At 39.4% G+C, this 16,807-nt stretch overlaps 1 protein-coding gene across 2 annotated transcripts in view; it reads left to right on the forward strand.

The window, feature by feature from the left end:
- KANSL1 (KAT8 regulatory NSL complex subunit 1) overlaps positions 1–16,807 on the forward strand; it is a 165,173-nt gene that overhangs the window by 10,940 nt on the left and 137,426 nt on the right. The gene's annotated exons all lie outside the window — the stretch shown is intronic.

Raw genomic sequence — 16,807 nt, forward strand, 5'->3', positions numbered from 1 at the left:
AGCAGAAGTCACTGATACGTGACTCCATCTCAGCTGGTTTTCAGTTTGTCAAGGCCCAAAGAAAGTAAAAATGCCTTACTGACAAAGGTCATGATCAGAGTTCACAAAGAAGAAACACAAATGACCAAGAAGCATATAAGAAACATTTTTATTCTGATAAGTAATCAAAGGAATTCAGATTAAAATGATATACTACTTTTTTTTAACCTATCAAATTGGCAAGTGAACTGTATGGTCAAAGGTAGTGAGGGGGCAGTCTCTAAAACTGCTAGTGGACGTGTGCATTGGGCCCAATTTTTCTGGAAGGTATTTTGGCAACATATATCAAAAAACCTTAAACTGGGCTTCCCTGGTGGCGCAGTGGTTGAGAGTCCGCCTGCCAATGCAGGGGACGCGGGTTCGTGCCCCGGTCCGGGAAGATCCCACATGCCGCAGAGCGGCTAGGCCCGTGAGCCATGGCCGCTAAGCCTGCGCGTCTGGAGCCTGTGCTCCACAACGAGAGAGGCCACAACAGTGAGAGGCCCGTGTAAGGCAAAAAAAAAAAAAAAAAAACCTTAAACTGTCTTTTAACTAAGTGATTCCACTTCTAGGAATTTATCTTAAGGGGGAAAATATAGAGATATATAGAAAGATTTGTGAACAAAGATATTCATTGTAGCATTATTTATACAAGTGAGAATTGGGAATAAACTTGAATGAGCAGTGAGATTAATGGGTAAATTATGGAGTATTTAAGGGTGAATTATTATACAGCCATAAAACTTTTTTTTTTTTTTTTTGCTGTACGTGGGCCTCTCACTGTTGTGGCCTCTCCCGTTGCGGAGCACAGGCTCCGGACGCGCAGGCTCAGCGGCCATGGCTCACGGGCCCAGCCGCTCCGCGGCATGTGGGATCTTCCTGGACCGGGGCACAAACCCTTGTCCCCTGCATCGGCAGGCAGACTCTTAACCACTGCGCCACCAGGGAAGCCCATAAAACTATTTTTAAAGAACTTTTAATGTCTTAGAATGTTGAGTATATGACAAATGAAAAATTCAGGATATAGAGATATATAAGGATTCTAAATATATAAAAGATAAAGAAGGTACACACACACACACACACATACACACACACACACATATATATATAAAACACACATGGAACAATGCAAGAATTAGGGACACTGACCTCTGTGCAGTAGAAAATCCACATATAACTTTACAGTAGGCCCTTTGTATCTGCAGTTCCATATCCAGGGATTCAATTGAGCATTGCGTAGTATGTATTGATTGGAAAAAATCCGAGTATAAGTGGACCAGTTCAAACCTGTGTTGTTCAAGGGTCAACTGTACATACATAAATAAAGGACTGAAAAGAACTATAGGGCTTCCCTGGTGGCGCAGTGGTTAAGAATCCGCCTGCCAATGCAGGGGACATGGGTTCGAGCCCTGGTCCAGGAGGATCCCATATGCCGCGGAGCAACTAAGCCCATGCGCCATAACTACTGACCAGTGCTCTAGAGCCTGCGAGCCACAACTATTGAGCCCGCGAGCCTAGAGCCCGTGCTCTGCAACAAGAGAAACCACTGCTCCCCGCAACTAGAGAAAACCTGCGTGCAGCAACAAAGACCCAATGCAGCCAAAAATAAAGAAAAAGAAAAATAAATAAATTTTAAAAATTATAATAAAAATAAAAAGAACTATACCAGCAAGCCTTACTGAGTCTGTTAGGGGGCTGTCAGCCAATTGTCATGTCTCAGTTGGCCCCAAGGAATGTTTTGATGTCAGACAATTATCTTATAAGCTGTTAACCTCAGAAACTTAAGGCCTCACCTCAGATGTCACTTCTGTCCTGTAGGAGCCCAGAATGGACTTAATATACATAAATTTGTATACTTCTTGAGTATTCTTAACCCTAAATACTGCTTGGTGATAACACGTTCTACAACTTTCTTTTTATCTTTTGTGGAAAAAAAGATCTACCTTTTCAAGTTTAAAAGCTTAAGGTATTGTACCAAGATTTGGTGAATAAATTAGTATTTACCATTTTGATACATTTTCTGATTTTGATCATAGTGCCCCTTGGCTTTCATGTTTCTCAGTTGAAGATGATTGATTTTAAAATGTAATCTCCAGTTACATCTCCTTCAGCCTCTTAGTTGTTGCATTTACGTATACTTCTCTGGATCTTTGTCAGCATTGCTTTGCCTTTCTGGATTTATGGTAACCAATCATAACTGCATTTCAGATATAGCTAAAATTATGATTTGTTAGAAGGATAGGAAAATATGTTCTGTTCACAGTCTTTTCCTTGTTGGCAGTAGAATTTGCAATCCCTCCCCGCTTTGCATACAAAAATCACATTGTCTTTAGGTAACATTCTGTAATTATTCAAAAATTTCTTTTTTAACTAGAAGGTATGCATCCTTTAGGTACAACTTAGATTTTTTTTCCTGTAAATGCTTTACTTTTCATTTTTCCATGCTGCATGCTGTTAATACCTGCTGTTTTCGTGCCTGCAGTACTTTAGGCGCTTGTATCTCAGCGGGCTCTTAGAGATAATTCAGAGTAAGAATCACCCTTTCAGTTAGGTCTGGTCTGGTGCTTAGAAAGCTTGACCTTATGTTAGTTGAAATGTGTCCCTCTGCAGTTTCCACTTTGGGCCTAATTTTGTCTACACGGGAACTGCCTGGAGCAACTCTAGTTTCTCTTCTGCTGGACAGCCCTGCAGATATTTAGATACCTTTCATGCTTGCAAAGTATTCTCTGAACTGAAAATACATCCTAGTTTTTGCAAATGTTTCTCATTTGATATACTTAGAAGTTTTTTCCACCTCTCAGTTCCCTTATTTTTCCAACTTCGTGCAATATTTCACTGTCAGGAAGCTCATCATTCCATCTGCAAGATGGGGAATTCTCTGTATACCTTTCATATAATTTATGAAAATGTTAAATATAGCATTTCTAAAACATTACCTAAGATCAGTCGTCTACTTATACTTCCCGGGGAAGTACCTCAGCGTCCGTCCACCCATAGTTTTCTATGCGTCACGTCCTGTGTAAACCTGCCCCCTTTGCGCAGTACACGGTGTGTCAGTCTCATAAACCACACCCCATCCACGGGAAAGAGTCTCAACTCTGTGGCCACTCAGGCTTTTTAAAAATAACCTTTTATTTAGACTCTTACCAAGACTTTTATAAAAGCCTAAATAAGTTATATACTTTCTCCTCAGAGAATTTGGGTAGACTGGTGTGGTGTGATTTCTTCTTTGAGAAGCCATGTTTGTCTTTTCCTCAGAAGGTTATTTATGCTGATATGTCTTCTGATCTCATCCTCTAGTAGAGGCTTGCCAGTTTGACCGATTTGAAGCTCACAGCCAGAGCCTTTCTCTTGAGTAGATGGGAGTTATATTGATGGTATGTTTTTGTTCATTTTTGTTCAGCAAATATTTATTGAGTGCCAAAATATGCCAGGAGTTGAGCAAGGGGCTGGGTAAATGTTGTTGATAAAGGAAAGAGATCTGGATTCCGTCCTCTTATGTCTTATTGGAGGTCACTTCTCTCAGATGACTGTCAGTAGGTTCTTCCTTGCAATTTTATAATTTTATAAATAAATTCTTCTAAAATGCGAGTACTTTGGGACTTCATGACTACCTAGCATCTGATATATTAGTTTGGAAGCATCTTGTTTGTTTAATGATGAATTTGAGTCACTGTCAGTGATTCATATGCTTTCAAGTAGAAATAGATTTCTTCCTCATATCTTCTTCAGTAAGTATTGAAGCAAATTACTTAGGCCTGTCAGTTGTCTTGCTCTTATCACTGTTTATACCCTGTTTATCAAGTGCTCCATCCAGTCTTTATTCAGCATATTTAAACCACCTCTCTGTGGCTTTGCATTTTCTTGCAAGGTTTATTTATTTATCATATATATAATTAATTAATTAATTAATTAATGGCTGTGTTGGGTCTTCGTTTCTGTGCGAGGACTTTCTCTAGTTGTGGCAAGCGGGGGCCCCTCTTCATCGTGGTGCGTGGGCCTCTCATGTTGCGGAGCACAGGCTCCAGACGCGCAGGCTCAGTAGTTGTGGCTTACGGGCCCAGTTGCTCCGTGGCATGTGGCATCTTCCCAGACCAGGGCTTGAACCTGTGTCCCCTGCATTGGCAGGCAGATTCTCACCACTGCGCCACCAGGGAAGCCTTATTTATTATATCTTTTAAAATATTTATTTATTTATTTTATTTAGGCTGCGCTGCGTCTTAGTTGTGGGATCTTTTAGTTGTGGCGCACGGACTCTTTGGTTGCAGCATGCAAACTCTTAGTTGCAGCATGCATGCGGGATCTAGTTCCCCGACTGGGGTTCAAACCTGGGCCCCCTGCATTGGGAGCTCAGAGTCTTACCCACTGGACCACCAGGGAAGTCCCTCTTGCAAGGCTTTAATTGTTGTTTTGCCTACAGAGGCCTTAGTTCTCCTGATCTGCTATAATTTATGGTATTTTATTGCTTTTCCTCATTTTTATTGTCTATTTTGAGAAAAGTTATTTTCCTTCTCTCTCCCCACCCCTACTCTCCTCCGCTCCCCCCACACTACTTTAAACATTTTGTTAGAGCATCTGACTTTTTTGCTTTCTTACAGTCAAGTATTTTTAAAGTCCATCTCTATGCTTTGTATTACACATTTGCCTTTTAAACATAACTTTAGTTTTATCTAGCCAAAGTCTAGATCTTCCTTCTAAAATTGGGTAACCATATAATACATTTTTAGTTTTTCCTGACTTTACAGAATATTGGTTAAGTGTGTTTCTTATCTCTATTACTAGTGAGTCACATATGTCAGTTTCTGATTATAATTTAGAACCAAGTTCTGTTATATGTGTATGTCTTAGTAGGTACTAATTTTTTATTTTTTGAGAAAGCATTTATTGTGTTATTTAAATTTTTGTATCAGTTCCCTTCAAAGAAGTTTTGTAGTGTTGAACACACAGATTCTTGAACCACACATCATTGTTACTATTGTAGTTTTCAGGTTTCTGAATCATTGAGCTTTAGAGTTGAAAAGAAACCTTGGTTTAAGTTAGTCAGGCTGTCTTGTTTTCTACATGAGGAAACTGAGAGCAGTGAAGTCATTTGCCCTAAGTCACATCGCTGCTTGGTGGTAGAACTAGAACTTGAATGCCAGTCTAGCATTCATCACATCAATCTGTTGATTGCTAGGGGATAGTTCATCTGCTAATCACATCTATATTGATTGGACCATGAAACAGAAATAAATTGTTGATTTATAGGGGCAAAAATAAAATGATCGATCTGGCTTGGAAATGAGTTGGCTGATCAGCATATTCTTTCCTGTCGAGCACATGCTTTTCCTCTCAGATCCTGTATTTGTGAACCAGGGCAGTTTTCTTTATACTCCAGGTAGAACTGGGAATGACAAAGCCAAGTTTTTTCTCTTTGAACTACCCTTTTACAGAAGCCTTGCCAACCATCTGTTATGATATTCTTTGGGCAGAGTATAGTATTGCTACTTTTGTTTAAGCTTTTAAAATAATAATACATTCCAATCCTATCTCACTGAAGATAACTCTTCCAGGAATAGGATTTTGTGTTCTTTAAACTCTTCACTGGCTTACTGATGTCCTAGTTTGTATCATTCCTATAGATGACTGATTTTATCTATGACATGTTGTATCTTCCTCATTTCATTCTTACATAAAGTAATTTAGAATAATTTACTTGAGTAAGTTGAATAACTTGAGTTCGACGAGGACCTAACTTTTGCTTATACATACTGCTGGCGATGAGGTTGCAAGTGTAACATGGAAGCATATTAGTGCTCTGAGGCAATCTCTCAAGTGGAGATAAATTGCAGAATTACGGCTTGTCCTCTGATATTTTTACAAGTAGTTTAACATTTTTTTTGCACAGTGAAGTTTAGAAATTAAGTATTATTTTGGCTTCATCTTTTTTTTTTACAGCTTTACTGATATTCATTTCACATATCATAAAATTTACCCGTTTGAAACATACCATTTCTTTTTAGTGTATTCACAGAGTTGTGCATCCATCACCACAAACTAATTTTAGAACATTTTCAACACCCCCAAAAGAAACCCTATATCTATTAGTAGTCACTCTCTATTTCCTTTTGTCCCCTAGGTCTGGCAGCCACTAATCTAGTTTCTGTCTCTATGATTTGTCCTTGCTGGACATTTCATATGAATGGAATCATACAGTATGAGCTGTTCTGTGACTAGCTGCTTTCACTTAGCATGTTTTCAAGGTTCATCTGCGTTGTATCATATATCAGCTTTTCATTCCTTTTATGGCTGAGTAATATTCCATTGTATGGATATACCCCATTGTGAGGGTTCCAGTTTCTCCACATCCTGTCAACACTTGTAATTGTTTATCATTTTGATTATAGCCATGCTAGTGGGTGTGAAGGGGTATCTCATTGTGGTTTTTCATTGTGGTTTTGAATTCATTTTTCTGATAGCAAATGATGATGGGCTCTTTTCATATGCTTATTAGCCATTTGTGTATCTTCAGAGAAATGTCTATTTCTGTCACATTATTTGCCATTTTTAAACTCCATTGTCTTTATTGTTGAGTCCTAAGAGTTCTTTATATATTCTGGATACAAGTCCCTTGTCACACATGAATTTTAAATATTTTCTCTCATTTCATGGGCTGTTTTCACTTTCTTGATGGGGTCCTTTTTTTTAAAAATTAATTAATTAATTTATTTTTGGTTGCGTTGGGTCTTTGTTACTGTGCATGGGCTTTCTCTACTTGTGGTGAGCAGGGGCTACTCTTTGTTGTGGTGCACAGACTTCTCATCGTGGTGGCTTCTCTTGTTGTGGAGCACGGGCTCTAGGCTCATGGGCTTCAGTAGTTGTGGCACGCAGGCTCAGTAGTTGTGGCTTGTGGGCTTAGCTGCTCTGTGGCATGTGGGATCTTCCTGGACCAGGGCTTGAACCTGTGTACCCTGCATTAGCAGGGGGATTCTTAACCACTGCGCCACCAGGAAAGTCCCTTGATGGGGTCCTTTAATGCACAAAATTTTATAATTTTGACGAAGTTCAGTCTACTTATTTTTTCTTGTCATTTGTGCTTTTGGTACCATGTCTAAAAACCATTGTGTAACCCAAGATAATGAAGATTTATTCTTGTTTTCTTCTAGGAATTTTATGGTTTTAACTGTTATATTTAAGTCTATGATACATTTTGAGTTAATTTTTGTGTATGGTGTGAGATAGGGGTCCAACTTTATTCTACTGCATGTGAATATCCAGTTGCCCCAGGACCTTTTGCTGAAAAGACTTATCCAACCCCACTCCTACCTCACTTGCCTCCCATTGAATTGTCTTGGCACCCTTGTCAAAAGTCAATTGACTGTGAATGTGAGTGTTTGTTTCTGGACTCTTAAACTATATTCCATTGATTTATATGTCTATCCTTATGCCAGTACCACACTATTTTGATTTCTATAGCCTTGAATTAAGTTTTGAAATCAGGAAGTGGGAGTCCTTCAACTTTGCTCTTCCTTTTCAAGATTGTTTTGGATATTCTGGAATTGAATTAATATGTAGATCAATTTAGGAAGTATTGCCATCTTAACAAAGTTACATCTTCTGATCCATGAACATGGGATGCCTTTCCACTTAATTAGGACTTCTTTAACTTCTTGTGACAATTTTTGCAGTTTTCAAATCATAAGGTTTATATTTTCTTTGTTAAATTTATTTCTAAGTATTTTATTCTTTTTGATGCTATTATAAATGGAGTTTTCTTAATTTCATTTCAGATTGTTTGTTGCTATTGTATCAAAATACAATTGGTATTTATTTGTATAGTGATCTTGAATTCTGTAACATTGATGGATATGTTTATTAGCTCTAATAGTTTATTTGTGGGTTCCTTAGGATTTTTTATATACAAGATTATGTCATGTACAAATTGTAGTAGTTTTACTTGTTCCTTTGTAACCTGAGAGCTTTTTTTTTTTTTTTTTTTTTTGACTAATTGTCCTGGCTAGAATCTCTAGTACAGTATTTCTTTAAAAATTTTATTTATTCATTTATGTTTGGCTGCATTGGGTCTTCAGTGGGCTTTACTCTAGTTGCAGAGAGTGGGGGCTACTCTTTGTTGCAGTGTGTGGGCTTCTCATTGCAGTGGCTTCTCTTGCTGCAGAGCATGGGCTCTAGGCACACGGGCTTCCATAGTTGTGGCACACGGGCTCAGTAGTTGTGGCTTGCAGCCTCTACAGCACAGGCTCAGTAGTTGTGGAGCATGGGCTTAGTTCCTTCGTAGCATGTGGGATCTTCCTGGACCAGGGCTCAAACCCGTGTCTCCTGCATTGACAGGCAGATTCTTAACCACTGTGCCACCAGGGAAGCCCTCAAGTACAATGCTGAATAGGAGTGTTGAGAGCAGACATCCTTGTTTTGTTCCTGGTTTTAAGGAGAAAGTATTCAGTCTTTCTCCATTAAGTATGATGTTAGCTGTGGGTTTTTCATAGATGCCTTTTCTCAGGTTAAGAAAGTTTCCTTCAATTCCTGTGTGTTTTTATCATGAAAGGGTATTGGATTTTGTCAAATGCTTTTTTTGTATCAATTGAGATGATCATGTGTTTTTTTGTTTTTTGGTTTTTTTTTGCGTGGTATGTGGGCCTCTCACTGTTGTGGTCTCTCCCGTTGCGGAGCATGGGCTCCGGATGCACAGGCTCAGTGGCCATGGCTCACGGACCCAGCCGCTCTGTGGCATGTGGGATCTTCCCGGACTGGGACGCAAACCCTTGTCCCCTGCATCGGCAGGCGAACTCTCAACCACTGCACCACCAGGGGAGCCCGATCATGTGGTTTTTATTCCTTATTAATGTGATGTATTACATTAATTGACTTTCAGATATTAAACCAACCTTGAATTCCTTGAATTAATCACACTTAGGAAAGGTGTACAATCCTTCTTATGTTGATGGATTCACTTGCTGGTGTTTTGTTGAGGATTTTTTACATCTATATCCATAAACGATACTGGTCTGTAGTTTTCTTGTGCTGTCTTTGTCTGGTTTTGGTGTCAGGGTAATAACAGCTTTATCAAATGAGATGTATTCTCACTTCATCTTGAAATAATTTTGGTTTAATTTTGGACATTCATTTAGCAATATTAAATTCTAATTGCCTAATTACTGAATGAAGATAATAGTTAATACAACTAATGTTTAAGAAATTATGAGTTATTAAATTTGTGGCAATCACAAGAAATCTAGAAGCCTTCCCACAGGGCAAGAGCAAATATTTGAGAATGAAAGAAAGATGTACAGCTTCCCTGGTGGCGCAGTGGTTAAGAATCTGCCTGCCAATGCAGGGGACATGGGTTCGAGCGCATGGGTCCGGGAAGATCCCACATGCCGCGGAGCAACTAAGCCTGTGTGCCACAACTACTGGGCCCATGTGCCACAGCTGCTGAAGCCCACACTTTCTAGAGCCCGTGCTCTGCAAGAAGAGAAGCCACCTCAATGAGAAGCCTGTGCACTGCAACAAAGAGTAGCTCCCGCTTGCCACAACTAGAGAAAGCCTGTGTGCAGCAACGGAGACACAATGCAGCCAAAATAAATAAATAAATAAAATTAAAAAAAAAAAAGAAAGAAAGATGTAGAATTAAATACAATTGGACTAGGTCACAAATTTTCCTTTTCTTGACCTTTTCCCTATCTTGAGGCATTCAAGGTAGAGGTACCAAGTCTGGCACTTGAGATCCTTGTCTCCTACTTGGTTCCCTTAACCTCTTCTCTTAGTTTTATTTTTGAGGTACTTGTTTTGTTACCTCATTCTAGTTATGCCATAAGTAACACCTAATTTTAGCATTCTTAGGGTGGTCTACAAAAGCTTCCCAAAAGGGCCAGAAGAGAGTTGAATTGGAAGCATAAAGCACTAAAATCTTGCTGATTGTTCTCTTACTACTTCTTGGCTTTGAATTACTGTTTAAAATATCAGTGAATAGAAAGGATTTTTTTTTTTTTTTTGGCTACCACGTAGTTTATGATGGTGACTTAGCATTTTTTTCCAGGGGTACCATAGTGTTTAGCATCCAGTAGACACTCAGTAAATGTTTATGAATGATTGGGAATTAATAATAGGGCTTTAAGGGGATATCTAGTTTTATTGAAAAATCAAAGAAAGTCATTCAAGGCAGGAATACAAGTACTACTGTTGTCATGTTATAAAAATTCAATGCCCTGGCCTAAATGTTACCAGCAAGATCACATTTTGACATTGCCATCATAGAAATTCTAGGACGTGTGAGTAGGTTTTCTCCTCCTCTACACAGAAGGATTTTTTTCTTCTTTATACCATAAAAGATATAGTTTCATTAGGCTATTTGTTGTTGCTGTTGTTCTATTAGTTGAAGCTAGAGCTAGATCATTTGAGACAATTTTGTTAGATAAATTTGTTTCTAAATTTGATTGTGAGAATTTGGAATATGGCTGAAAATACTGAATATTATGTTCTATTATTTTTTTCAGTCTAATTCAGAAATGAAAAAGGATTGCTGTTAAGAAAATTATATATGATTTCGTAGTAAATGAGTGACAGAGATAAGATAGGGGCTTTAGCATTTCCTGAATTCCAGTCATGTTCTCTCAGTAGCTTATGGTCTCATTTATAATATTGTACCCACAACAATTTTTACATTAGATGTTTTCAGGTTTCATCATCTGTATAAAGGGACTACACGTTCAGGGTTTTTGGGCATGCATATTTATCTACAATTGCTTCTCCTAAAGTACTGTCAAGATCTGGGGTTGTCCAAAGCAGCTTGTCACAAAAGGAACACATCTCTGAAGACTCCTTCTCTATCTTGAAAAAACGAGAATTTTGCATGTTGTTCTGTAATATATTTGTGTTTAACAAAGTGTATCTGATTTTACTATAATCTTTGATCAAATCGACACTCCAGCAAGATGTCTCCTGTCTGTTGAGTGGCTTCAGTTACTTCCTAGTCCATAGCTGTATGCTGCACACTACATGAGAACCCAGTTCAGGAATCCAGGAATCAGTGGATTTAAAAAGTAATGTCCTTTCCAAGAATGGTGTGCCTCTCTATTGGAGGGAACAGGTGTGATGTGCTATCTCCACAATCCCTAGGTTCACTATGCCATCAGAGCAAGATTTTAGAAGTTGCATCTTAACTTTGGACTCAGCAACTCACTTAAAAATTTTTAAAAAAATGCCTTTTGCCTTGTGCACTTGTTGCCTCCTTTTTTCTCTGTGAACATTTTTTCCCCTTCTGACTATCAGGCCCTCCACAACTTGGGTGCTCACAGCTGCCTTGAAGTTCTCCATGTTTACCTTTACGTATCATTTGGAAAAGAAGCCAGGCAGTTTCTTGGTAAATTTGGGGCATGTTCTGCCATTTATTATCTGATACAGTGTTTAGGTCTTATGCAGATCCTGTCATCTGACATTGCCTTATCTGCAAAATCAGTATATTAAAACACTCCTATTATGTTTGGTCAATTAACTTTTTCGGTTAATTCTAATTATTGGAGAATTTTAAAATGTTCTATACTAAAGTTCAAAGCATTAGAATTTATTAAAATCCACCTAAATAGGGGCTTCCCTGGTGGCGCAGTGGTTGAGAGTCCGCCTGCCGATGCAGGGGACACGGGTTCGTGCCCCGGTCTGGGAAGATCCCACGCGCTGCGGAGCGGCTGGGCCCGTGAGCCGTGGCCGCCGAGCCTGCGCGTCCGGAGCCTGTGCTCCGCAGCGGGAGAGGCCACAGCAGTGAGAGGCCCGCGAATCAGTTTATCTAATCAGTAGTTTTTTGTGTGTTTGTTTAATTTAACTCCTTGAGAAACTTTATTAAAATATTCATGTAAAGTTCTGGTTAAACTGCATGTATTAGAAGTCAGTGCTTGTGTACCTACTTTGAAATCTGGGACTGCAGAGGAGAAAACCATCAATCTTGGATGTTAAGTCTTAACATAGCTGATGGCCTGGGAGAACCTGACTTTCTTTAAGTGATACAGTTGTATTCAGTTGAATTTTAGTACTGTCTTCTTAAATATCCCCAAATAAGTTATTTCTAGATCGAGGAGTGCTTTCAGGGTTAATCTGTAACTTTAGTTACTGTTCTCAGTACTAACACGGTTAAATCATGAGTCCGCCTAAAGATTAGTTTTTCTTCTCAATGAGTTATTGGGTCACTTCTATGGTGAGATGGTAAGATAGTATCTTTCTCTAAATTCCAGAGCCTATATATCTTTAGTATGAGGAAGAAAATTATCTTGTTTTTGGGTGGGATTGAAACTAAGGAATACCATGCATTCTTATAATACTTTGTCATTGAAAAGTTTTTCAAATGCCTTAAGTTGTTTAATCTTACTGCAAGTTTGTTGCTATTGGACTGAATACATAAGAATATATGATATTGTGAATTAGTTGAGACCTCCATTTAGTGAAAAAAAATCTTGATCTTTGTGCTTTATTGTAAACAATGTGAGGTGCTTTATTGTAATGTGAGAATTTTCTCTTACTTACCTTTGGCCAAATCTTGATACTGGTGAAACTGAATTGGCAGTATTGTTCAGGTTTAATACCTTTGTCATGTTTGCACTTCTTACTCTCCAGGTGGGTAGCATGTTTCTGTTGGGAGGCTCTAACTCTGGAAGGCAGGTGATACAGTGGGGAAAGTGAGAATTGGAGACTGACACCTGGATTCCAGCATGTGTTCCAGCTTTGGCTTTGGCCAGTCTCCTATTTTCTCTTGGCTTCATTTTTTTTTTTTTTTTTAACAAATGGAATGCCTTCACTTTTATTAATTAATTAATTTATTTTTGCTGTGTTGGGTCTTCGTTTCTGTGCGAGGGCTTTCTCTAGCTGCAGCAAGCAGGGGCCACTCTTCATCGTGGTGCGCGGGCCTCTCACCATTGCGGCCCCTCTCTTTGCGGAGCACAGGCTCCAGACGCGCAGGCTCAGCAGTCGTGGCTCACGGGCCCAGTTGCTCCGCGGCATGTGGGATCCTCCCAGACCAGGGCTCGAACCCGTGTCCCCTGCATTAGCAGGTAGATTCTCAACCACTGCGCCACCAGGGAAGCCCTGGCTTCATTTTCCTGATAATAAAATCTGGAGGTTTATATTAGATGGCCTTCCATATTCCTTCTAATATCCAAAATTCTTTTATTTAAATTTCCCAATTTTGGTTCAGTTTATCCTGGCTTTCTACTTCACATTTAGCTGGCTGAATATTAACATGAGAGCATGCACCAATTTCATTTTAAAAATGTTTCTTCCATGATATAATTTTAATATTGTCTTATATAGATTGATGTGTTCATTTCTGTGATATCTGGACTAGGTCCCTGGGATGCAATGGCAAATAACAAAAACTGGGTCCCTGTCCTTTTGAAACTAAATGGTTTAGGCTTTAGGACTTTCTCTCCTGAGTTACTTTAATAATTGCTTTTTTTTTTTTTTTAAAGTACAACATAGAATAATCCCTCGTCCTTTTGAGATTGGTTTGGACATATGAAATACTGAATTTGTGTTAGAATATTCTGCTTAGGAATTTCTGGGTTGTTAGACGATATATGGTGAAGAAGTTAAAGAGTGCCTTTTTGGAGTGTGTTTATTATATAGATCAGGGTAATAAATCAGAAAAGTTGGAATAATCATAGTTCCTGCTTTTAAAAGCTTTGAGGCTGGCTTTAGGAGGCAAGAATGGTATATGAAAACAACCTCAGAGGAATTACAGAGAGCATTTAACCAAGAGCAGGGTAATACAGTGCCAATTATCCACATTATTGTTATTATTACTGTTTTCTTTTTCTTTCGTTCCTATTCTATTATCTATCCGGCTTGCAGAATCTTAGTTCCCCAACCAGGGGTCGAACCAGGGCCCATGGCAGTGAAAGTGCCAAGTACTAACTACTGGACTGCCAGGGAATTCTCTTATTACTGTTTTCTTGAAGGAAAAATAAATTAGAGGTGGATTGGGGGAGAGGAATGAACAAGGATTGGTGGTGAGGAGGGATGGTCCTCTTTTTCAGGGCAGAAAGAACACATAGATAAAGACATGGATGGGTACAGAGTTGTGTATATGAGGAAAGGACTGGTCTATAGGTTATATAAAATATGACAATATAAATTATCCATAAAGTATTTTAGAGTATACAAATACTCTAAAATATGAGAAAATAATCAGTATGTTTTTGACTTCAGGTATAGGAAACGTAATTCAAATTGGCTTAAACAATAAAGAAGTGTTTGTTGTTACCTTGGTCTCATGTAGCTGGAAGTCCAGAAGTCTTGCAGATGTCAGGATTGTTTGATATAATCATTTAATGCTGTCACCAAGGACCAAGGTACTTGCCAGTTCTCCATTCTGCCCTTTTTGATGTTGGTGGCATCTTCAGGCTTGCTGTAAGGTGACTGTAGCAGTGTGAAGTGTCATGTTCAGCATTACCTGAAAAGGGACTGTTTCTTCCTCATCTCATCTTTAGGACTGAAGAATCTTTTCTCTCTTGGAGGCCTTCCAGTGGGCTTCCACTCGTGTCACGTTGGCCAGGATTACATTTCATGCCCAATCACAGTGACTATTCCAAGAATGATTTGGAAAATGAGTAGTATGCGTTTTTTTAAAAAAATAAATTTATTTATTTATTTAGGCTTCATTGGGTCTTTGTTTCTGTGTGTGGGCTTTCTCTAGTTGTGGCGAGTGGGGCCTACTCTCGGTTGCAGTGTGCGGGCTTCTCATTGCGGGGGCTTCTCTTGTTGCGGAGCATGGGCTCTAGGCGCACGGGCTTCAGCAGTTGTGGCATGCGAGCTTCAGCAGTCGTGGCATGCGGGCTCTAGAGTGCAGGCTCAGTAGTTGTGGCACACGGGCTTTGTTGCTCAGCGGCATGTGGGATCTTCCCACTGCGCCACCAGGGAAGCCCGTGTGTGTGTGTGTGTGTGTGTGTGTGTGTGTGTGTGTGTGTGTGTGTGTAATCAGCCTTGACATCCACTGTGTTTTCGGGGGAAATTTTAAGAAAATGTATTTGTCTAAGATTTTTGTGTCTGTTGTAGCTCACCTTTGAGTGTCCTTATTTGGAAAAATTGGTGTCTGAGCAGAAAGACATCTGATTCGAGATAACAATGTAAAAGAAATTGATTTAAGTGCCATAAACACTGTGAACTCCCTACTCTTGGGCTAAGCAATGAGAAAAGGGGAAAGTGGGGATTTACTTTTACCCAAAATGCATGTTTAAAAATGAGCATTTCCACCTCTTTCTTAATCATTTGAAAAGAATGTATTTTATAACCTTGGTTATTTGGGGGCCTAATTAAATCTGACACTTGAGTTTTAAGCATCGAAGCAGTAGTAAAATTAATTATTTTGTGGTGAGTGTCTTTGAACATAATATTTAAGTATACACTGCAAAGGGCTATGCCTTATTTGGTATTTTCATTCTGCTCATTTGGATTTCAGAATCCTCACATTAGGGCTCTAGTTCGCCATCTGTTGGTTTTAGAATTGTGTTCAACACTTTCTGCTATACTTTGTGGAATAACTATTTATATGGAGATGTGTGTATATATTTTTCAATCAACTAACCCCCCCCAGGATTATAATTTAAAAAGCCAAGACTAGGATCTCTTTTGGATGTGTATACAAATATGTATACATATTTTTTTTTATTCTTGTGTAATTTGACCCTGTGACTTTCTTTTGATATTTGAGAACCATGACTATGATTTAGAGTGTGATTTTAAGGGTACAAATGGAAATATAGGTGTAGATGCTGTAGGAGCTAGTGAGTTAAAATTTGTGGGAGGACAAGCTGTTGGGCTGTTTTTTGGCCTAACAGAAGTGACGCATACCACCGGATATTGGTTTTGGTAAGCCACAAAAAAGTATTGAGCGTTTCTCATCTTCCTTTTTGGTAGTAGAGCATACATACCTTTCTCATCTGCTGCATTTGATGATTTAATTGTTGGAAACATTTTTGTTGTTGTTGTTCTGTAATTTAAAGTAATATTTTGATGAATACCAGAGTTCCTTTTTTAAACCTCTAAGCACTGAATTCATCTTTTGGCAACCTTTTCTTTCGTTTTAGAGGATAGTGGATTATAATTTGTGTAAATGTGACACTTCGCATTATATTGCTGAATTTTTTTAACCTAGAAAAACTTCCATTATTTTAAGGCCCAATTTTGGGGAAGGAATAAAATACTGTACTGACAAACTGGTCATGAGAAATGATAAAGTGCCACCACTTTAAACCAACTCTGGTAGGAAAGTGGAAGTTTGCTTTTTGTCAGGAGATTTGGGTTTCTCTGTGGAGTTCTTTGTTAAACTTTTAGCATAGCAGTGAACTTCCTTTTGGTGGAGACAGGAAGCATAAATACTCGTTGTGTAATGCCATTTGCCTGCTTTGGTGGATCCGCCAAGCCGTGACACCCAAAACCAGACGCGTGCTTCTTAACGAAAACTACAGTTCCCAGCGGGCCTGGCGCTGGTGGGCCATCTCTTCCCCTCTCGCTCCCGGCTGTCCCTTCCCGGGCTGGCCCGACGCGGGCCCTGGCCCGCGCCTGCGCAATGAGGACGTGCGCTTTTTTTTTTTTTTTTTAACCCTGGCGGCTGCGGATCGTGGCGTTGGGGCTAGTGCCCAGGCGTGCTGCAGTGTACGGAGGCAGGCTGCTAGGACAAAGGGCGGCAGGAAGCGGTTCACTGGTCAGAGAGCTCCCCACTTGATTCAGCGCACGTTTAGCCCTGGAATAATGTGGTACCGACGGCATTAGCCTATTTACTACCCAGTACAAACAGTTCCCTCGCTCA

Source organism: Neophocaena asiaeorientalis, unplaced genomic scaffold, assembly GCF_003031525.2.
Source record: "Neophocaena asiaeorientalis asiaeorientalis breed wild unplaced genomic scaffold, Neophocaena_asiaeorientalis_V1.1 scaffold30, whole genome shotgun sequence".
In the NCBI taxonomy this organism is placed as follows: Eukaryota; Metazoa; Chordata; class Mammalia; order Artiodactyla; family Phocoenidae; genus Neophocaena; species Neophocaena asiaeorientalis.